Below are 23,708 nucleotides of genomic sequence, written 5' to 3'. Positions count from 1 at the left end.
TTTCGGCAACTTTGTCAGAAATGAGTTTTTTGCCTAAAGACACATGCCTATTTGCGCAGTAGTACAGAGTCTGAGTATGTAACTGGGCTTGATGAAATCAGCATTTCTCTTTCTTCCCTGTGCGTAGGGAAGCTCAGTTTTAGTCACAGTAGCTCCCACAAGTGTCTCCTCAGTGTGTTCCCATTTCTTTAGACACAGTGTATTTGCTGGGAGAAAAGTGCATTACTGTGCGCTTTCACCGTTCAGCAAATACATGTGTAGAAGCACAGCGCTACCAGAAACGACCGTTTCTCGACGTTTTCTAACTCAGGGAACAAGTTGCACACTTCTGAGATGCATTTGGGCAACTTTGTCAGAAATGAGTTTTTTGCCTAAAGAGACATGCCTATTTGCGCAGTAGTACAGATTCTGAGGATGTAACTGGGCTTGATGAAATCAGCATTTCTCTTGCTTCCCTGTGCGTAGGGAAGCTCAGTTTTAGTCACAGTAGCTCGCACAAATGTCTCCTCAGTGTGTTCCCATTTCCTTAGAAACAGTGTATTTGCTGGGAGAAAAGTGCATTACTGTGCGCTTTCACCGTTCAGCAAATACATGTGTAAAAGCACAGTGCTAGCAGAAACGACCGTTTCTCGACGTTTTCTAACTCAGGGAACCAGTTGCACACTTCTGAGATGCATTTGGGCAACTTTGTCAGAAATGAGTTTTTTGCCTAAAGAGACATGCCTATTTGCGCAGTAGTACAGATTCTGAGTATGTAACTGGTCTTGATGAAATCAGCATTTCTCTTCTTTCCTGTGCGTAGAGAAGCTCAGTTTTAGTCACAATAGCTCCCACAAGTGTCTCCTCAGTGTGTTCCCATTTCCTTAGAAACAGTGTATTTGCTGGGAGAAAAGTGCAATACTGTGCGCTTTCACCGTTCAGCAAATACATGTGTAGAAGCACAGCGCTAGCAGAATCGACCGTTTCTCGACGTTTTCTAACTCAGGGAACAAGTTGCACACTTCTGAGATGCATTTGGGCAACTTTGTCAGAAATGATTTTTTGCCTAAAGAGACATGCCTATTTGCGCAGTAGTACAGATTCTGAGTATGTAACTTGGCTTGATGATATCAGCATTTCTCTTGCTTCCCTGTGCGTAGGGAAGCTCAGTTTTAGTCACAGTAGCTCCCACAAGTGTCTCCTCAGTGTGTTCCCATTTCCTTAGACACAGTGTATGTGCTGGGAGAAAAGTGCATTACTGTGCGCTTTCACCGTTCAGCAAATACATGTGTAGAAGCACAGCGCTAGCAGAAACGACTGTTTCTCGACGTTTTCTAACTCAGGGAACAAGTTGCACACTTCTGAGATGCATTTGTGCAACTTTGTCAGAAATGAGTTTTTTGCCTAAAGAGACATGCCTATTTGCGGTGTAGTACAGATTCTGAGTATGTAACAGGGCTTGATGAAATCAGCATTTCTCTTGCTTCCCTGTGCGTAGGGAAGCTCAGTTTTAGTGACAGTAGCTCCCACAAGTGTCTCCTCAGTGTGTTCCCATTTCCTTAGAAACAGTGTATTTGCTGGGAGAAAAGTGCATTACTGTGCGCTTTCACCGTTCAGCAAATACATGTGTAGAAGCACAGCGCTAGCAGAAACGACCGTTTCTCGACGTTTTCTAACTCAGGGAACAAGTTGCACACTTCTGAGATGCATTTGGGCAACTTTGTCAGAAATGAGTTTTTTGCCTAAAGAGACATGCCTATTTGCGCAGTAGTACAGATTCTGAGTAAGTAACTGGGCTTGATGAAATCAGCATTTCTCTTGCTTCCCTGTGCGTAGGGAAGCTCAGTTTTAGTCACAGTAGCTCCCACAAGTGTCTCCTCAGTGTGTCCCCATTTCCTTAGAAACAGTGTATTTGCTGGGAGAAAAGTGCATTACTGTGCGCTTTCACCGTTCAGCAAATACATGTGTAGAAGCACAGCGCTAGCAGAATCGACCGTTTCTCGACGTTTTCTAACTCAGGGAACAAGTTGCACACTTCTGAGATGCATTTGGGCAACTTTGTCAGAAATGAGTTTTTTGCCTAAAGAGACAAGCCTATTTGCGCAGTAGTACAGATTCTGAGTAAGTAACTGGGCTTGATGAAATCAGCATTTCTCTTGCTTCCCTGTGTGTAGGGAAGCTCAGTTTTAGTCACAGTAGCTCCCACAAGTGTCTCCTCAGTGTGTTCTCAGTTCCTTAGAAACAGTGTATTTGCTGGGAGAAAAGTGCATTACTGTGCACTTTCACCGTTCAGCAAATACTGTGTAGAAGCACAGCGCTAGCAGAAACGAACGTTTCTCGACGTTTTCTACCTCAGGGAACAAGTTGCACACTTCTGAGATGCATTTGGGCAACTTTGTCAGAAATGAGTTTTTAGCCTAAAGAGACATGCCTATTTGCGCAGTAGTACAGATTCTGAGTATGTAACTGGGCTTGATGAAATCAGCATTTCTCTTGCTTCCCTGTGCGTAGGGAAGCTCAGTTTTGGTCACAGTAGCTCCCACAAGTGTCTCCTCAGTGTGTTCCCATTTCCTTAGAAACAGTGTATTTGCTGGGAGAAAAGTGCATTACTGTGCGCTTTCACCGTTCAGCAAATACATGTGTAGAAGCACAGCGCTAGCAGTAACGACCGTTTCTCGACGTTTTCTAACTCAGGGAACAAGTTGCACACTTCTGAGATGCATTTGGGCAACTTTGTCAGAAATGAGTTTTTTGCCTAAAGAGACATGCCTATTTGCGCAGTAGTACAGATTCTGAGTATGTAACTGGGCTTGATGAAATCAGCATTTCTCTTCTTTCCTGTGCGTAGAGAAGCTCAGTTTTAGTCACAGTAGCTCCCACAAGTGTCTCCTCAGTGTGTTCCCATTTCCTTAGAAACAGTGTATTTGCTGGGAGAAAAGTGCATTACTGTGCGCTTTCACCGTTCAGCTAGTACATGTGTAGAAGCACAGCGCTAGCAGAAACGACCGTTTCTCGACATTTTCTAACTCAGAGAACAAGTTGCACACTTCTGAGATGCATTTGGGCAACTTTGTCAGAAATGAGTTTTTTGCCTAAAGAGACATGCCTATTTGCGCAGTAGTACAGATTCTGAGGATGTAACTGGGCTTGATGAAATCAGCATTTCTCTTGCTTCCCTGTGCGTAGGGAAGCTCAGTTTTAGTCACAGTAGCTCGCACAAATGTCTCCTCAGTGTGTTCCCATTTCCTTAGAAACAGTGTATTTGCTGGGAGAAAAGTGCATTACTGTGCGCTTTTACCGTTCAGCAAATACATGTGTAAAAGCACAGTGCTAGCAGAAACGACCGTTTCTCGACGTTTTCTAACTCAGGGAACCAGTTGCACACTTCTGAGATGCATTTGTGCAACTTTGTCAGAAATGAGTTTTTTGCCTAAAGAGACATGCCTATTTGCGCAGTAGTACAGATTCTGAGTATGTAACTGGGCTTGATGAAATCAGCATTTCTCTTCTTTCCTGTGCGTAGAGAAGCTCAGTTTTAGTCACAGTAGCTCCCACAAGTGTCTCCTCATGTGTTCCCATTTCCTTAGAAACAGTGTATTTGCTGGAAGAAAAGTGCATTACTTTGCGCTTTCACCGTTCAGCTAGTACATGTGTAGAAGCACAGCGCTAGCAGAAACGACCGTTTCTCGACGTTTTCTAACTCAGAGAACAAGCTGCACACTTCTGAGATGCATTTGGGCAACTTTGTCAGAAATGAGTTTTTTGCCTAAAGAGACATGCCTATTTGCGCAGTAGTACAGATTCTGAGTATGTAACTGGGCTTGATGAAATCAGCATTTCTCTTGCTTCCCTGTGCGTAGGGAAGCTCAGTTTTAGTCACAGTAGCTCCCACAAGTGTCTCCTCAGTGTGTTCCCATTTCCTTAGACACAGTGTATTTGCTGGGAGAAAAGTGCATTACTGTGTGCTTTCACCGTTCATCAAATACATGTGTAGAAGCACAGTGCTAGCAGAAACGACCGTTTCTCGATGTTTTCTAACTCAGGGAACAAGTTGCACACTTCTGAGATGCATTTGGGCAACTTTGTCAGAAATGAGTTTTTTGCCTAAAGAGACATGCCTATTTGCGCAGTAGTACAGATTCTGAGTATGTAACTGGGCTTGATGAAATCAGTATTTCTTTTGCTTCCCTGTGCGTAGGGAAGCTCAGTTTTAGTCACAGTAACTTCCACAAGTGTCTCCTCAGTGTGACCCATTTCCTTAGACACAGTGTATTTGCTGGGAGAAAAGTCCATTACTGTGCGCTTTCACCGTTCAGCAAATACATGTGTAGAAGCACAGCGCTAGCAGAAACGACCGTTTCTCGACGTTTTCTAACTCAGGGAACAAGTTGCACACTTCTGAGATGCATTTGGGCAACTTTGTCAGAAATGAGTTTTTTGCCTAAAAAGACATGCCTATTTGCGCAGTAGTACAGATTCTGAGTATGTAACTGGGCTTGATGAAATCAGCATTTCTCTTGCTTCCCTGTGCGTAGGGAAGCTCAGTTTTAGTCACAGTAGCTCCCACAAGTGTCTCCTCAGTGTGTTACCATTTCCTTAGAACAGTGTATTTGCTGAGAGAAAAGTGCATTACTGTGCGCTTTCACCGTTCAGCAAATACATGTGTAGAAGCACAGCGCTAGCAGAAACGACCGTTTCTCGACGTTTTCTAACTCAGGGAACAAGTTGCACACTTCTGAGATGCATTTGGGCAACTTTGTCAGAAATGAGTTTTTTGCCTAAAGAGACATGCCTATTTGCGCAGTAGTACAGATTCTGAGTATGTAACTGGGCTTGATGAAATCAGCATTTCTCTTCTTTCCTGTGCGTAGAGAAGCTCAGTTTTAGTCACAGTAGCTCCCACAAGTGTCTCCTCAGTGTGTTCCCATTTCCTTAGAAACAGTGTATTTGCTGGGAGAAAAGTGCATTACTGTGCGCTTTCACCGTTCAGCTAGTACATGTGTAGAAGCACAGCGCTAGCAGAAACGACCGTTTCTCGACATTTTCTAACTCAGAGAACAAGTTGCACACTTCTGAGATGCATTTGGGCAACTTTGTCAGAAATGAGTTTTTTGCCTAAAGAGACATGCCTATTTGCGCAGTAGTACAGATTCTGAGTATGTAACTGGGCTTGATGAAATCAGCATTTCTCTTGCTTCCCTGTGCGTAGCGAAGCTCAGTTTTAGTCACAGTAGCTCCCACAAGTGTCTCCTCAGTGTGTTCCCATTTCCTTAGACACAGTGTATTTGCTGGGAGAAAAGTGCATTACTGTGCGCTTTCACCGTTCAGCAAATACATGTGTAGAAGCACAGCGCTAGCAGAAACGACCGTTTCTCGACGTTTTCTAACTCAGGGAACAAGTTGCACACTTCTGAGATGCATTTGGGCAACTTTGTCAGAAATGAGTTTTTTGCCTAAAAAGACATGCCTATTTGCGCAGTAGTACAGATTCTGAGTATGTAACTGGGCTTGATGAAATCAGCATTTCTCTTGCTTCCCTGTGCGTAGGGAAGCTCAGTTTTAGTCACAGTAGCTCCCACAAGTGTCTCCTCAGTGTGTTACCATTTCCTTAGAACAGTGTATTTGCTGAGAGAAAAGTGCATTACTGTGCGCTTTCACCGTTCAGCAAATACATGTGTAGAAGCACAGCGCTAGCAGAAACGACCGTTTCTCGACGTTTTCTAACTCAGGGAACAAGTTGCACACTTCTGAGATGCATTTGGGCAACTTTGTCAGAAATGAGTTTTTTGCCTAAAGAGACATGCCTATTTGCGCAGTAGTACAGATTCTGAGTATGTAACTGGGCTTGATGAAATCAGCATTTCTCTTCTTTCCTGTGCGTAGAGAAGCTCAGTTTTAGTCACAGTAGCTCCCACAAGTGTCTCCTCAGTGTGTTCCCATTTCCTTAGAAACAGTGTATTTGCTGGGAGAAAAGTGCATTACTGTGCGCTTTCACCGTTCAGCTAGTACATGTGTAGAAGCACAGCGCTAGCAGAAACGACCGTTTCTCGACATTTTCTAACTCAGAGAACAAGTTGCACACTTCTGAGATGAATTTGGGCAACTTTGTCAGAAATGAGTTTTTTGCCTAAAGAGACATGCCTATTTGCGCAGTAGTACAGATTCTGAGTATGTAACTGGGCTTGATGAAATCAGCATTTCTCTTGCTTCCCTGTGCGTAGCGAAGCTCAGTTTTAGTCACAGTAGCTCCCACAAGTGTCTCCTCAGTGTGTTCCCATTTCCTTAGACACAGTGTATTTGCTGGGAGAAAAGTGCATTACTGTGCGCTTTCACCGTTCAGCAAATACATGTGTAGAAGCACAGCGCTAGCAGAAACGACCGTTTCTCGACGTTTTCTAACTCAGGGAACAAGTTGCACACTTCTGAGATGCATTTGGGCAACTTTGTCAGAAATGAGTTTTTTGCCTAAAGAGACATGCCTATTTGCGCAGTAGTACAGATTCTGAGCATGTAACTGGGCTTGATGAAATCAGCATTTCTCTTGCTTCCCTGTGCGTAGGGAAGCTCAGTTTTAGTCACAGTAGCTCCCACAAGTGTCTCCTCAGTGTGTTCCCATTTGCTTAGACACAGTGTATTTGCTGGGAGAAAAGTGCATTACTGTGCGCTTTCACTGTTCAGCAAATACATGTGTAGAAGCACAGCGCTAGCAGAAACGACCGTTTCTCGACATTTTCTAACTCAGAGAACAAGTTGCACACTTCTGAGATGCATTTGGGCAACTTTGTCAGAAATGAATTTTTTGCCTAAAGAGACATGCCTATTTGCGCAGTAGTACAGATTCTGAGTATGTAACTGGGCTTGATGAAATCAGCATTTCTCTTGCTTCCCTGTGCGTAGGGAAGCTCAGTTTTAGTCACAGTAGCTCCCACAAGTGTCTCCTCAGTGTGACCCATTTCCTTAGACACAGTGTATTTGCTGGGAGAAAAGTGCATTACTGTGCGCTTTCACCGTTCAGCAAATACATGTGTAGAAGCACAGCGCTAGCAGAAACGACCGTTTCTCGACGTTTTCTAACTCAGGGAACAAGTTGCACACTTCTGAGATGCATTTGGGCAACTTTGTCAGAAATGAGTTTTTTGCCTAAAGAGACATGCCTATTTGCGCAGTAGTACAGATTCTGAGTATGTAACTGGGCTTGATGAAATCAGCATTTCTCTTGCTTCCCTGTGCGTAGGGAAGCTCAGTTTTAGTCATAGTAGCTCCCACAAGTGTCTCTTCAGTGTGTTCCCATTTCCTTAGACACAGTGTATTTGCTGGGAGAAAAGTGCCTTACTGTGCGCTTTCACCGTTCAGCAAATACATGTGTAGAAGCACAGCGCTAGCAGAAACGACCGTTTCTCGACGTTTTCTAACTCAGGGAACAAGTTGCACACTTCTGAGATGCATTTGGGCAACTTTGTCAGAAATGAGTTTTTTGCCTAAAGAGACATGCCTATTTGCGCAGTAGTACAGATTCTGAGTATGTAACTGTGCTTGATGAAATCAGCATTTCTCTTGCTTCCCTGTGCGTAGGGAAGCTCAGTTTTAGTCACAGTAGCTCCCACAAGTGTCTCCTCAGTGTGTTCCCAGTTCCTTAGAAACAGTGTATTTGCTGGGAGAAAAGTGCATTACTGTGCGCTTTCACCGTTCAGCAAATACATGTGTAGAAGCACAGCGCTAGCAGAAAGGACCGTTTCTCGACGTTTTCTAACTCAGGGAACAAGTTGCACACTTCTGAGATGCATTTGGGAAACTTTGTCAGAAATGAGTTTTTTGCCTAAAGAGACATGCCTATTTGCGCAGTAGTACAGATTCTGAGTATGTAACTGGGCTTGATGAAATCAGCATTTCTCTTGCTTCCCTGTGCGTAGGGAAGCTCAGTTTTAGTCACAGTAGCTCCCACAAGTGTCTCCTCAGTGTGTTCCCATTTCCTTAGACACAGTGTATTTGCTGGGAGAAAAGTGCATTACTGTGCGCTTTCACCGTTCAGCAAATACATGTGTAGAAGCACAGCGCTAGCAGAAACGACCGTTTCTCGACGTTTTCTAACTCAGGGAACAAGTTGCACACTTCTGAGATGCATTTGGGCAACTTTGTCAGAAATGAGTTTTTTGCCTAAAGAGACATGCCTATTTGCGCAGTAGTACAGATTCTGAGGATGTAACTGGGCTTGATGAAATCAGCATTTCTCTTGCTTCCCTGTGCGTAGGGAAGCTCAGTTTTAGTCACAGTAGCTCGCACAAATGTCTCCTCAGTGTGTTCCCATTTCCTTAGAAACAGTGTATTTGCTGGGAGAAAAGTGCATTACTGTGCGCTTTTACCGTTCAGCAAATACATGTGTAAAAGCACAGTGCTAGCAGAAACGACCGTTTCTCGACGTTTTCTAACTCAGGGAACCAGTTGCACACTTCTGAGATGCATTTGTGCAACTTTGTCAGAAATGAGTTTTTTGCCTAAAGAGACATGCCTATTTGCGCAGTAGTACAGATTCTGAGTATGTAACTGGGCTTGATGAAATCAGCATTTCTCTTCTTTCCTGTGCGTAGAGAAGCTCAGTTTTAGTCACAGTAGCTCCCACAAGTGTCTCCTCATGTGTTCCCATTTCCTTAGAAACAGTGTATTTGCTGGAAGAAAAGTGCATTACTTTGCGCTTTCACCGTTCAGCTAGTACATGTGTAGAAGCACAGCGCTAGCAGAAACGACCGTTTCTCGACGTTTTCTAACTCAGAGAACAAGCTGCACACTTCTGAGATGCATTTGGGCAACTTTGTCAGAAATGAGTTTTTTGCCTAAAGAGACATGCCTATTTGCGCAGTAGTACAGATTCTGAGTATGTAACTGGGCTTGATGAAATCAGCATTTCTCTTGCTTCCCTGTGCGTAGGGAAGCTCAGTTTTAGTCACAGTAGCTCCCACAAGTGTCTCCTCAGTGTGTTCCCATTTCCTTAGACACAGTGTATTTGCTGGGAGAAAAGTGCATTACTGTGTGCTTTCACCGTTCATCAAATACATGTGTAGAAGCACAGTGCTAGCAGAAACGACCGTTTCTCGATGTTTTCTAACTCAGGGAACAAGTTGCACACTTCTGAGATGCATTTGGGCAACTTTGTCAGAAATGAGTTTTTTGCCTAAAGAGACATGCCTATTTGCGCAGTAGTACAGATTCTGAGTATGTAACTGGGCTTGATGAAATCAGTATTTCTTTTGCTTCCCTGTGCGTAGGGAAGCTCAGTTTTAGTCACAGTAACTTCCACAAGTGTCTACTCAGTGTGACCCATTTCCTTAGACACAGTGTATTTGCTGGGAGAAAAGTCCATTACTGTGCGCTTTCACCGTTCAGCAAATACATGTGTAGAAGCACAGCGCTAGCAGAAACGACCGTTTCTCGACGTTTTCTAACTCAGGGAACAAGTTGCACACTTCTGAGATGCATTTGGGCAACTTTGTCAGAAATGAGTTTTTTGCCAAAAAAGACATGCCTATTTGCGCAGTAGTACAGATTCTGAGTATGTAACTGGGCTTGATGAAATCAGCATTTCTCTTGCTTCCCTGTGCGTAGGGAAGCTCAGTTTTAGTCACAGTAGCTCCCACAAGTGTCTCCTCAGTGTGTTACCATTTCCTTAGAACAGTGTATTTGCTGAGAGAAAAGTGCATTACTGTGCGCTTTCACCGTTCAGCAAATACATGTGTAGAAGCACAGCGCTAGCAGAAACGACCGTTTCTCGACGTTTTCTAACTCAGGGAACAAGTTGCACACTTCTGAGATGCATTTGGGCAACTTTGTCAGAAATGAGTTTTTTGCCTAAAGAGACATGCCTATTTGCGCAGTAGTACAGATTCTGAGTATGTAACTGGGCTTGATGAAATCAGCATTTCTCTTCTTTCCTGTGCGTAGAGAAGCTCAGTTTTAGTCACAGTAGCTCCCACAAGTGTCTCCTCAGTGTGTTCCCATTTCCTTAGAAACAGTGTATTTGCTGGGAGAAAAGTGCATTACTGTGCGCTTTCACCGTTCAGCTAGTACATGTGTAGAAGCACAGCGCTAGCAGAAACGACCGTTTCTCGACATTTTCTAACTCAGAGAACAAGTTGCACACTTCTGAGATGCATTTGGGCAACTTTGTCAGAAATGAGTTTTTTGCCTAAAGAGACATGCCTATTTGCGCAGTAGTACAGATTCTGAGTATGTAACTGGGCTTGATGAAATCAGCATTTCTCTTGCTTCCCTGTGCGTAGCGAAGCTCAGTTTTAGTCACAGTAGCTCCCACAAGTGTCTCCTCAGTGTGTTCCCATTTCCTTAGACACAGTGTATTTGCTGGGAGAAAAGTGCATTACTGTGCGCTTTCACCGTTCAGCAAATACATGTGTAGAAGCACAGCGCTAGCAGAAACGACCGTTTCTCGACGTTTTCTAACTCAGGGAACAAGTTGCACACTTCTGAGATGCATTTGGGCAACTTTGTCAGAAATGAGTTTTTTGCCTAAAAAGACATGCCTATTTGCGCAGTAGTACAGATTCTGAGTATGTAACTGGGCTTGATGAAATCAGCATTTCTCTTGCTTCCCTGTGCGTAGGGAAGCTCAGTTTTAGTCACAGTAGCTCCCACAAGTGTCTCCTCAGTGTGTTACCATTTCCTTAGAACAGTGTATTTGCTGAGAGAAAAGTGCATTACTGTGCGCTTTCACCGTTCAGCAAATACATGTGTAGAAGCACAGCGCTAGCAGAAACGACCGTTTCTCGACGTTTTCTAACTCAGGGAACAAGTTGCACACTTCTGAGATGCATTTGGGCAACTTTGTCAGAAATGAGTTTTTTGCCTAAAGAGACATGCCTATTTGCGCAGTAGTACAGATTCTGAGTATGTAACTGGGCTTGATGAAATCAGCATTTCTCTTCTTTCCTGTGCGTAGAGAAGCTCAGTTTTAGTCACAGTAGCTCCCACAAGTGTCTCCTCAGTGTGTTCCCATTTCCTTAGAAACAGTGTATTTGCTGGGAGAAAAGTGCATTACTGTGCGCTTTCACCGTTCAGCTAGTACATGTGTAGAAGCACAGCGCTAGCAGAAACGACCGTTTCTCGACATTTTCTAACTCAGAGAACAAGTTGCACACTTCTGAGATGAATTTGGGCAACTTTGTCAGAAATGAGTTTTTTGCCTAAAGAGACATGCCTATTTGCGCAGTAGTACAGATTCTGAGTATGTAACTGGGCTTGATGAAATCAGCATTTCTCTTGCTTCCCTGTGCGTAGCGAAGCTCAGTTTTAGTCACAGTAGCTCCCACAAGTGTCTCCTCAGTGTGTTCCCATTTCCTTAGACACAGTGTATTTGCTGGGAGAAAAGTGCATTACTGTGCGCTTTCACCGTTCAGCAAATACATGTGTAGAAGCACAGCGCTAGCAGAAACGACCGTTTCTCGACGTTTTCTAACTCAGGGAACAAGTTGCACACTTCTGAGATGCATTTGGGCAACTTTGTCAGAAATGAGTTTTTTGCCTAAAGAGACATGCCTATTTGCGCAGTAGTACAGATTCTGAGCATGTAACTGGGCTTGATGAAATCAGCATTTCTCTTGCTTCCCTGTGCGTAGGGAAGCTCAGTTTTAGTCACAGTAGCTCCCACAAGTGTCTCCTCAGTGTGTTCCCATTTGCTTAGACACAGTGTATTTGCTGGGAGAAAAGTGCATTACTGTGCGCTTTCACTGTTCAGCAAATACATGTGTAGAAGCACAGCGCTAGCAGAAACGACCGTTTCTCGACATTTTCTAACTCAGAGAACAAGTTGCACACTTCTGAGATGCATTTGGGCAACTTTGTCAGAAATGAATTTTTTGCCTAAAGAGACATGCCTATTTGCGCAGTAGTACAGATTCTGAGTATGTAACTGGGCTTGATGAAATCAGCATTTCTCTTGCTTCCCTGTGCGTAGGGAAGCTCAGTTTTAGTCACAGTAGCTCCCACAAGTGTCTCCTCAGTGTGACCCATTTCCTTAGACACAGTGTATTTGCTGGGAGAAAAGTGCATTACTGTGCGCTTTCACCGTTCAGCAAATACATGTGTAGAAGCACAGCGCTAGCAGAAACGACCGTTTCTCGACGTTTTCTAACTCAGGGAACAAGTTGCACACTTCTGAGATGCATTTGGGCAACTTTGTCAGAAATGAGTTTTTTGCCTAAAGAGACATGCCTATTTGCGCAGTAGTACAGATTCTGAGTATGTAACTGGGCTTGATGAAATCAGCATTTCTCTTGCTTCCCTGTGCGTAGGGAAGCTCAGTTTTAGTCATAGTAGCTCCCACAAGTGTCTCTTCAGTGTGTTCCCATTTCCTTAGACACAGTGTATTTGCTGGGAGAAAAGTGCCTTACTGTGCGCTTTCACCGTTCAGCAAATACATGTGTAGAAGCACAGCGCTAGCAGAAACGACCGTTTCTCGACGTTTTCTAACTCAGGGAACAAGTTGCACACTTCTGAGATGCATTTGGGCAACTTTGTCAGAAATGAGTTTTTTGCCTAAAGAGACATGCCTATTTGCGCAGTAGTACAGATTCTGAGTATGTAACTGTGCTTGATGAAATCAGCATTTCTCTTGCTTCCCTGTGCGTAGGGAAGCTCAGTTTTAGTCACAGTAGCTCCCACAAGTGTCTCCTCAGTGTGTTCCCAGTTCCTTAGAAACAGTGTATTTGCTGGGAGAAAAGTGCATTACTGTGCGCTTTCACCGTTCAGCAAATACATGTGTAGAAGCACAGCGCTAGCAGAAAGGACCGTTTCTCGACGTTTTCTAACTCAGGGAACAAGTTGCACACTTCTGAGATGCATTTGGGAAACTTTGTCAGAAATGAGTTTTTTGCCTAAAGAGACATGCCTATTTGCGCAGTAGTACAGATTCTGAGTATGTAACTGGGCTTGATGAAATCAGCATTTCTCTTGCTTCCCTGTGCGTAGGGAAGCTCAGTTTTAGTCACAGTAGCTCCCACAAGTGTCTCCTCAGTGTGTTCCCATTTCCTTAGACACAGTGTATTTGCTGGGAGAAAAGTGCATTACTGTGCGCTTTCACCGTTCAGCAAATACATGTGTAGAAGCACAGCGCTAGCAGAAACGACCGTTTCTCGACGTTTTCTAACTCAGGGAACAAGTTGCACACTTCTGAGATGCATTTGGGCAACTTTGTCAGAAATGAGTTTTTTGCCTAAAGAGACATGCCTATTTGCGCAGTAGTACAGATTCTGAGTATGTAACTGGGCTTGATGAAATCAGCATTTCTCTTGCTTCCCTGTGCGTAGGGAAGCTCAGTTTTAGTCACAGTAGCTCCCACAAGTGTCTCCTCAGTGTGTTCCCATTTGCTTAGACACAGTGTATTTGCTGGGAGAAAAGTGCATTACTGTGCGCTTTCACCGTTCCGCAAATACATGTGTAGAAGCACAGCGCTAGCAGAAACGACCGTTTCTCGACGTTTTCTAACTCAGGGAACAAGTTGCACACTTCTGAGATGCATTTGGGCAACTTTGTCAGAAATGAGTTTTTTGCCTAAAGAGACATGCCTATTTGCGCAGTAGTACAGATTCTGAGTATGTAACTGGGCTTGATGAAATCAGCATTTCTCTTCTTTCCTGTGCGTAGAGAAGCTCAGTTTTAGTCACAGTAGCTCCCACAAGTGTCTCCTCAGTGTGTTCCCATTTCCTTAGAAACAGTGTATTTGCTGGGAGAAAAGTGCATTACTGTGCGCTTTCACCGTTCAGCTAGTACATGTGTAGAAGCACAGCGCTAGCAGAAACGACCGTTTCTCGACATTTTCTAACTCAGAGAACAAGTTGCACACTTCTGAGATGCATTTGGGCAACTTTGTCAGAAATGAGTTTTTTGCCTAAAGAGACATGCCTATTTGCGCAGTAGTACAGATTCTGAGTATGTAACTGGGCTTGATGAAATCAGCATTTCTCTTGCTTCCCTGTGCGTAGCGAAGCTCAGTTTTAGTCACAGTAGCTCCCACAAGTGTCTCCTCAGTGTGTTCCCATTTCCTTAGACACAGTGTATTTGCTGGGAGAAAAGTGCATTACTGTGCGCTTTCACCGTTCAGCAAATACATGTGTAGAAGCACAGCGCTAGCAGAAACGACCGTTTCTCGACGTTTTCTAACTCAGGGAACAAGTTGCACACTTCTGAGATGCATTTGGGCAACTTTGTCAGAAATGAGTTTTTTGCCTAAAGAGACATGCCTATTTGCGCAGTAGTACAGATTCTGAGCATGTAACTGGGCTTGATGAAATCAGCATTTCTCTTGCTTCCCTGTGCGTAGGGAAGCTCAGTTTTAGTCACAGTAGCTCCCACAAGTGTCTCTTCAGTGTGTTCCCATTTCCTTAGACACAGTGTATTTGCTGGGAGAAAAGTGCCTTACTGTGCGCTTTCACCGTTCAGCAAATACATGTGTAGAAGCACAGCGCTAGCAGAAACGACCGTTTCTCGACGTTTTCTAACTCAGGGAACAAGTTGCACACTTCTGAGATGCATTTGGGCAACTTTGTCAGAAATGAGTTTTTTGCCTAAAGAGACATGCCTATTTGCGCAGTAGTACAGATTCTGAGTATGTAACTGTGCTTGATGAAATCAGCATTTCTCTTGCTTCCCTGTGCGTAGGGAAGCTCAGTTTTAGTCACAGTAGCTCCCACAAGTGTCTCCTCAGTGTGTTCCCAGTTCCTTAGAAACAGTGTATTTGCTGGGAGAAAAGTGCATTACTGTGCGCTTTCACCGTTCAGCAAATACATGTGTAGAAGCACAGCGCTAGCAGAAAGGACCGTTTCTCGACGTTTTCTAACTCAGGGAACAAGTTGCACACTTCTGAGATGCATTTGGGAAACTTTGTCAGAAATGAGTTTTTTGCCTAAAGAGACATGCCTATTTGCGCAGTAGTACAGATTCTGAGTATGTAACTGGGCTTGATGAAATCAGCATTTCTCTTGCTTCCCTGTGCGTAGGGAAGCTCAGTTTTAGTCACAGTAGCTCCCACAAGTGTCTCCTCAGTGTGTTCCCATTTCCTTAGACACAGTGTATTTGCTGGGAGAAAAGTGCATTACTGTGCGCTTTCACCGTTCAGCAAATACATGTGTAGAAGCACAGCGCTAGCAGAAACGACCGTTTCTCGACGTTTTCTAACTCAGGGAACAAGTTGCACACTTCTGAGATGCATTTGGGCAACTTTGTCAGAAATGAGTTTTTTGCCTAAAGAGACATGCCTATTTGCGCAGTAGTACAGATTCTGAGTATGTAACTGGGCTTGATGAAATCAGCATTTCTCTTGCTTCCCTGTGCGTAGGGAAGCTCAGTTTTAGTCACAGTAGCTCCCACAAGTGTCTCCTCAGTGTGTTCCCATTTGCTTAGACACAGTGTATTTGCTGGGAGAAAAGTGCATTACTGTGCGCTTTCACCGTTCCGCAAATACATGTGTAGAAGCACAGCGCTAGCAGAAACGACCGTTTCTCGACGTTTTCTAACTCAGGGAACAAGTTGCACACTTCTGAGATGCATTTGGGCAACTTTGTCCGAAATGAGTTTTTTGCCTAAAGAGACATGCCTATTTGCGCAGTAGTACAGATTCTGAGTATGTAACTGGGCTTGATGAAATCAGCATTTCTCTTGCTTCCCTGTGCGTAGGGAAGCTCAGTTTTAGTCACAGTAGCTCCCACAAGTGTCTCCTCAGTGTGTTCCCATTTCCTTAGACACAGTGTATTTGCTGGGAGAAAAGTGCATTATTGTGCGCTTTCACCGTTCAGCAAATACATGTGTAGAAGCACAGCGCTAGCAGAAACGACCGTTTCTCGACGTTTTCTAACTCAGGGAACAAGTTGCACACTTCTGAGATGCATTTGGGCAACTTTGTCAGAAATGAGTTTTTTGCCTAAAAAGACATGCCTATTTGCGCAGTAGTACAGATTCTGAGTATGTAACTGGGCTTGATGAAATCAGCATTTCTCTTCTTTCCTGTGCGTAGAGAAGCTCAGTTTTAGTCACAGTAGCTCCCACAAGTGTCTCCTCAGTGTGTTCCCATTTCCTTAGAAACATTGTATTTGCTGGGAGAAAAGTGCATTACTGTGCGCTTTCACCGTTCAGCTAGTACATGTGTAGAAGCACAGCGCTAGCAGAAACGACCGTTTCTCGACATTTTCTAACTCAGAGAACAAGTTGCACACTTCTGAGATGCATTTGGGCAACTTTGTCAGAAATGAGTTTTTTGCCTAAAGAGACATGCCTATTTGCGCAGTAGTACAGATTCTGAGTATGTAACTGTGCTTGATGAAATCAGCATTTCTCTTGCTTCCCTGTGCGTAGGGAAGCTCAGTTTTAGTCACAGTAGCTCCCACAAGTGTCTCCTCAGTGTGTTCCCAGTTCCTTAGAAACAGTGTATTTGCTGGGAGAAAAGTGCATTACTGTGCGCTTTCACCGTTCAGCAAATACATGTGTAGAAGCACAGCGCTAGCAGAAAGGACCGTTTCTCGACGTTTTCTAACTCAGGGAACAAGTTGCACACTTCTGAGATGCATTTGGGAAACTTTGTCAGAAATGAGTTTTTTGCCTAAAGAGACATGCCTATTTGCGCAGTAGTACAGATTCTGAGTATGTAACTGGGCTTGATGAAATCAGCATTTCTCTTGCTTCTCTGTGCGTAGGGAAGCTCAGTTTTAGTCACAGTAGCTCCCACAAGTGTCTCCTCAGTGTGTTCCCATTTCCTTAGACACAGTGTATTTGCTGGGAGAAAAGTGCATTACTGTGCGCTTTCACCGTTCAGCAAATACATGTGTAGAAGCACAGCGCTAGCAGAAACGACCGTTTCTCGACGTTTTCTAACTCAGGGAACAAGTTGCACACTTCTGAGATGCATTTGGGCAACTTTGTCAGAAATGAGTTTTTTGCCTAAAGAGACATGCCTATTTGCGCAGTAGTACAGATTCTGAGTATGTAACTGGGCTTGATGAAATCAGCATTTCTCTTGCTTCCCTGTGCGTAGGGAAGCTCAGTTTTAGTCACAGTAGCTCCCACAAGTGTCTCCTCAGTGTGTTCCCATTTGCTTAGACACAGTGTATTTGCTGGGAGAAAAGTGCATTACTGTGCGCTTTCACCGTTCCGCAAATACATGTGTAGAAGCACAGCGCTAGCAGAAACGACCGTTTCTCGACGTTTTCTAACTCAGGGAACAAGTTGCACACTTCTGAGATGCATTTGGGCAACTTTGTCAGAAATGAGTTTTTTGCCTAAAGAGACATGCCTATTTGCGCAGTAGTACAGATTCTGAGTATGTAACTGGGCTTGATGAAATCAGCATTTCTCTTCTTTCCTGTGCGTAGAGAAGCTCAGTTTTAGTCACAGTAGCTCCCACAAGTGTCTCCTCAGTGTGTTCCCATTTCCTTAGAAACAGTGTATATGCTGGGAGAAAAGTGCATTACTGTGCGCTTTCACCGTTCAGCTAGTACATGTGTAGAAGCACAGCGCTAGCAGAAACGACCGTTTCTCGACATTTTCTAACTCAGAGAACAAGTTGCACACTTCTGAGATGCATTTGGGCAACTTTGTCAGAAATGAGTTTTTTGCCTAAAGAGACATGCCTATTTGCGCAGTAGTACAGATTCTGAGTATGTAACTGGGCTTGATGAAATCAGCATTTCTCTTGCTTCCCTGTGCGTAGCGAAGCTCAGTTTTAGTCACAGTAGCTCCCACAAGTGTCTCCTCAGTGTGTTCCCATTTCCTTAGACACAGTGTATTTGCTGGGAGAAAAGTGCATTACTGTGCGCTTTCACCGTTCAGCAAATACATGTGTAGAAGCACAGCGCTAGCAGAAACGACCGTTTCTCGACGTTTTCTAACTCAGGGAACAAGTTGCACACTTCTGAGATGCATTTGGGCAACTTTGTCAGAAATGAGTTTTTTGCCTAAAGAGACATGCCTATTTGCGCAGTAGTACAGATTCTGAGCATGTAACTGGGCTTGATGAAATCAGCATTTCTCTTGCTTCCCTGTGCGTAGGGAAGCTCAGTTTTAGTCACAGTAGCTCCCACAAGTGTCTCCTCAGTGTGTTCCCATTTGCTTAGACACAGTGTATTTGCTGGGAGAAAAGTGCATTACTGTGCGCTTTCACTGTTCAGCAAATACATGTGTAGAAGCACAGCGCTAGCAGAAACGACCGTTTCTCGACATTTTCTAACTCAGAGAACAAGTTGCACACTTCTGAGATGCATTTGGGCAACTTTGTCAGAAATGAATTTTTTGCCTAAAGAGACATGCCTATTTGCGCAGTAGTACAGATTCTGAGTATGTAACTGGGCTTGATGAAATCAGCATTTCTCTTGCTTCCCTGTGCGTAGGGAAGCTCAGTTTTAGTCACAGTAGCTCCCACAAGTGTCTCCTCAGTGTGACCCATTTCCTTAGACACAGTGTATTTGCTGGGAGAAAAGTGCATTACTGTGCGCTTTCACCGTTCAGCAAATACATGTGTAGAAGCACAGCGCTAGCAGAAACGACCGTTTCTCGACGTTTTCTAACTCAGGGAACAAGTTGCACACTTCTGAGATGCATTTGGGCAACTTTGTCAGAAATGAGTTTTTTGCCTAAAGAGACATGCCTATTTGCGCAGTAGTACAGATTCTGAGTATGTAACTGGGCTTGATGAAATCAGCATTTCTCTTGCTTCCCTGTGCGTAGGGAAGCTCAGTTTTAGTCACAGTAGCTCCCACAAGTGTCTCTTCAGTGTGTTCCCATTTCCTTAGACACAGTGTATTTGCTGGGAGAAAAGTGCCTTACTGTGCGCTTTCACCGTTCAGCAAATACATGTGTAGAAGCACAGCGCTAGCAGAAACGACCGTTTCTCGACGTTTTCTAACTCAGGGAACAAGTTGCACACTTCTGAGATGCATTTGGGCAACTTTGTCAGAAATGAGTTTTTTGCCTAAAGAGACATGCCTATTTGCGCAGTAGTACAGATTCTGAGTATGTAACTGTGCTTGATGAAATCAGCATTTCTCTTGCTTCCCTGTGCGTAGGGAAGCTCAGTTTTAGTCACAGTAGCTCCCACAAGTGTCTCCTCAGTGTGTTCCCAGTTCCTTAGAAACAGTGTATTTGCTGGGAGAAAAGTGCATTACTGTGCGCTTTCACCGTTCAGCAAATACATGTGTAGAAGCACAGCGCTAGCAGAAAGGACCGTTTCTCGACGTTTTCTAACTCAGGGAACAAGTTGCACACTTCTGAGATGCATTTGGGAAACTTTGTCAGAAATGAGTTTTTTGCCTAAAGAGACATGCCTATTTGCGCAGTAGTACAGATTCTGAGTATGTAACTGGGCTTGATGAAATCAGCATTTCTCTTGCTTCCCTGTGCGTAGGGAAGCTCAGTTTTAGTCACAGTAGCTCCCACAAGTGTCTCCTCAGTGTGTTCCCATTTCCTTAGACACAGTGTATTTGCTGGGAGAAAAGTGCATTACTGTGCGCTTTCACCGTTCAGCAAATACATGTGTAGAAGCACAGCGCTAGCAGAAACGACCGTTTCTCGACGTTTTCTAACTCAGGGAACAAGTTGCACACTTCTGAGATGCATTTGGGCAACTTTGTCAGAAATGAGTTTTTTGCCTAAAGAGACATGCCTATTTGCGCAGTAGTACAGATTCTGAGTATGTAACTGGGCTTGATGAAATCAGCATTTCTCTTGCTTCCCTGTGCGTAGGGAAGCTCAGTTTTAGTCACAGTAGCTCCCACAAGTGTCTCCTCAGTGTGTTCCCATTTGCTTAGACACAGTGTATTTGCTGGGAGAAAAGTGCATTACTGTGCGCTTTCACCGTTCCGCAAATACATGTGTAGAAGCACAGCGCTAGCAGAAACGACCGTTTCTCGACGTTTTCTAACTCAGGGAACAAGTTGCACACTTCTGAGATGCATTTGGGCAACTTTGTCCGAAATGAGTTTTTTGCCTAAAGAGACATGCCTATTTGCGCAGTAGTACAGATTCTGAGTATGTAACTGGGCTTGATGAAATCAGCATTTCTCTTGCTTCCCTGTGCGTAGGGAAGCTCAGTTTTAGTCACAGTAGCTCCCACAAGTGTCTCCTCAGTGTGTTCCCATTTCCTTAGACACAGTGTATTTGCTGGGAGAAAAGTGCATTATTGTGCGCTTTCACCGTTCAGCAAATACATGTGTAGAAGCACAGCGCTAGCAGAAACGACCGTTTCTCGACGTTTTCTAACTCAGGGAACAAGTTGCACACTTCTGAGATGCATTTGGGCAACTTTGTCAGAAATGAGTTTTTTGCCTAAAAAGACATGCCTATTTGCGCAGTAGTACAGATTCTGAGTATGTAACTGGGCTTGATGAAATCAGCATTTCTCTTCTTTCCTGTGCGTAGAGAAGCTCAGTTTTAGTCACAGTAGCTCCCACAAGTGTCTCCTCAGTGTGTTCCCATTTCCTTAGAAACATTGTATTTGCTGGGAGAAAAGTGCATTACTGTGCGCTTTCACCGTTCAGCTAGTACATGTGTAGAAGCACAGCGCTAGCAGAAACGACCGTTTCTCGACATTTTCTAACTCAGAGAACAAGTTGCACACTTCTGAGATGCATTTGGGCAACTTTGTCAGAAATGAGTTTTTTGCCTAAAGAGACATGCCTATTTGCGCAGTAGTACAGATTCTGAGTATGTAACTGGGCTTGATGAAATCAGCATTTCTCTTGCTTCCCTGTGCGTAGCGAAGCTCAGTTTTAGTCACAGTAGCTCCCACAAGTGTCTCCTCAGTGTGTTCCCATTTCCTTAGACACAGTGTATTTGCTGGGAGAAAAGTGCATTACTGTGCGCTTTCACCGTTCAGCAAATACATGTGTAGAAGCACAGCGCTAGCAGAAACGACCGTTTCTCGACGTTTTCTAACTCAGGGAACAAGTTGCACACTTCTGAGATGCATTTGGGCAACTTTGTCAGAAATGAGTTTTTTGCCTAAAGAGACATGCCTATTTGCGCAGTAGTACAGATTCTGAGCATGTAACTGGGCTTGATGAAATCAGCATTTCTCTTGCTTCCCTGTGCGTAGGGAAGCTCAGTTTTAGTCACAGTAGCTCCCACAAGTGTCTCCTCAGTGTGTTCCCATTTGCTTAGACACAGTGTATTTGCTGGGAGAAAAGTGCATTACTGTGCGCTTTCACTGTTCAGCAAATACATGTGTAGAAGCACAGCGCTAGCAGAAACGACCGTTTCTCGACATTTTCTAACTCAGAGAACAAGTTGCACACTTCTGAGATGCATTTGGGCAACTTTGTCAGAAATGAATTTTTTGCCTAAAGAGACATGCCTATTTGCGCAGTAGTACAGATTCTGAGTATGTAACTGGGCTTGATGAAATCAGCATTTCTCTTGCTTCCCTGTGCGTAGGGAAGCTCAGTTTTAGTCACAGTAGCTCCCACAAGTGTCTCCTCAGTGTGTTCCCATTTGCTTAGACACAGTGTATTTGCTGGGAGAAAAGTGCATTACTGTGCGCTTTCACTGTTCAGCAAATACATGTGTAGAAGCACAGCGCTAGCAGAAACGACCGTTTCTCGACATTTTCTAACTCAGAGAACAAGTTGCACACTTCTGAGATGCATTTGGGCAACTTTGTCAGAAATGAATTTTTTGCCTAAAGAGACATGCCTATTTGCGCAGTAGTACAGATTCTGAGTATGTAACTGGGCTTGATGAAATCAGCATTTCTCTTGCTTCCCTGTGCGTAGGGAAGCTCAGTTTTAGTCACAGTAGCTCCCACAAGTGTCTCCTCAGTGTGACCCATTTCCTTAGACACAGTGTATTTGCTGGGAGAAAAGTGCATTACTGTGCGCTTTCACCGTTCAGCAAATACATGTGTAGAAGCACAGCGCTAGCAGAAACGACCGTTTCTCGACGTTTTCTAACTCAGGGAACAAGTTGCACACTTCTGAGATGCATTTGGGCAACTTTGTCAGAAATGAGTTTTTTGCCTAAAGAGACATGCCTATTTGCGCAGTAGTACAGATTCTGAGTATGTAACTGGGCTTGATGAAATCAGCATTTCTCTTGCTTCCCTGTGCGTAGGGAAGCTCAGTTTTAGTCACAGTAGCTCCCACAAGTGTCTCTTCAGTGTGTTCCCATTTCCTTAGACACAGTGTATTTGCTGGGAGAAAAGTGCCTTACTGTGCGCTTTCACCGTTCAGCAAATACATGTGTAGAAGCACAGCGCTAGCAGAAACGACCGTTTCTCGACGTTTTCTAACTCAGGGAACAAGTTGCACACTTCTGAGATGCATTTGGGCAACTTTGTCAGAAATGAGTTTTTTGCCTAAAGAGACATGCCTATTTGCGCAGTAGTACAGATTCTGAGTATGTAACTGGGCTTGATGAAATCAGCATTTCTCTTGCTTCCCTGTGCGTAGGGAAGCTCAGTTTTAGTCACAGTAGCTCCCACAAGTGTCTCCTCAGTGTGTTCCCAGTTCCTTAGAAACAGTGTATTTGCTGGGAGAAAAGTGCATTACTGTGCGCTTTCACCGTTCAGCAAATACATGTGTAGAAGCACAGCGCTAGCAGAAAGGACCGTTTCTCGACGTTTTCTAACTCAGGGAACAAGTTGCACACTTCTGAGATGCATTTGGGAAACTTTGTCAGAAATGAGTTTTTTGCCTAAAGAGACATGCCTATTTGCGCAGTAGTACAGATTCTGAGTATGTAACTGGGCTTGATGAAATCAGCATTTCTCTTGCTTCCCTGTGCGTAGGGAAGCTCAGTTTTAGTCACAGTAGCTCCCACAAGTGTCTCCTCAGTGTGACCCATTTCCTTAGACACAGTGTATTTGCTGGGAGAAAAGTGCATTACTGTGCGCTTTCACCGTTCAGCAAATACATGTGTAGAAGCACAGCGCTAGCAGAAACGACCGTTTCTCGACGTTTTCTAACTCAGGGAACAAGTTGCACACTTCTGAGATGCATTTGGGCAACTTTGTCAGAAATGAGTTTTTTGCCTAAAGAGACATGCCTATTTGCGCAGTAGTACAGATTCTGAGTATGTAACTGGGCTTGATGAAATCAGCATTTCTCTTGCTTCCCTGTGCGTAGGGAAGCTCAGTTTTAGTCACAGTAGCTCCCACAAGTGTCTCTTCAGTGTGTTCCCATTTCCTTAGACACAGTGTATTTGCTGGGAGAAAAGTGCCTTACTGTGCGCTTTCACCGTTCAGCAAATACATGTGTAGAAGCACAGCGCTAGCAGAAACGACCGTTTCTCGACGTTTTCTAACTCAGGGAACAAGTTGCACACTTCTGAGATGCATTTGGGCAACTTTGTCAGAAATGAGTTTTTTGCCTAAAGAGACATGCCTATTTGCGCAGTAGTACAGATTCTGAGTATGTAACTGTGCTTGATGAAATCAGCATTTCTCTTGCTTCCCTGTGCGTAGGGAAGCTCAGTTTTAGTCACAGTAGCTCCCACAAGTGTCTCCTCAGTGTGTTCCCAGTTCCTTAGAAACAGTGTATTTGCTGGGAGAAAAGTGCATTACTGTGCGCTTTCACCGTTCAGCAAATACATGTGTAGAAGCACAGCGCTAGCAGAAAGGACCGTTTCTCGACGTTTTCTAACTCAGGGAACAAGTTGCACACTTCTGAGATGCATTTGGGAAACTTTGTCAGAAATGAGTTTTTTGCCTAAAGAGACATGCCTATTTGCGCAGTAGTACAGATTCTGAG

The sequence above is a fragment of the Acomys minous genome (assembly GCF_964271855.1).
Source record: "Acomys minous genome assembly, contig: SUPER_13_unloc_1, whole genome shotgun sequence".
Lineage (NCBI taxonomy): Eukaryota > Metazoa > Chordata > Mammalia > Rodentia > Muridae > Acomys > Acomys minous.
This window is presented reverse-complemented; position numbering follows the sequence as displayed.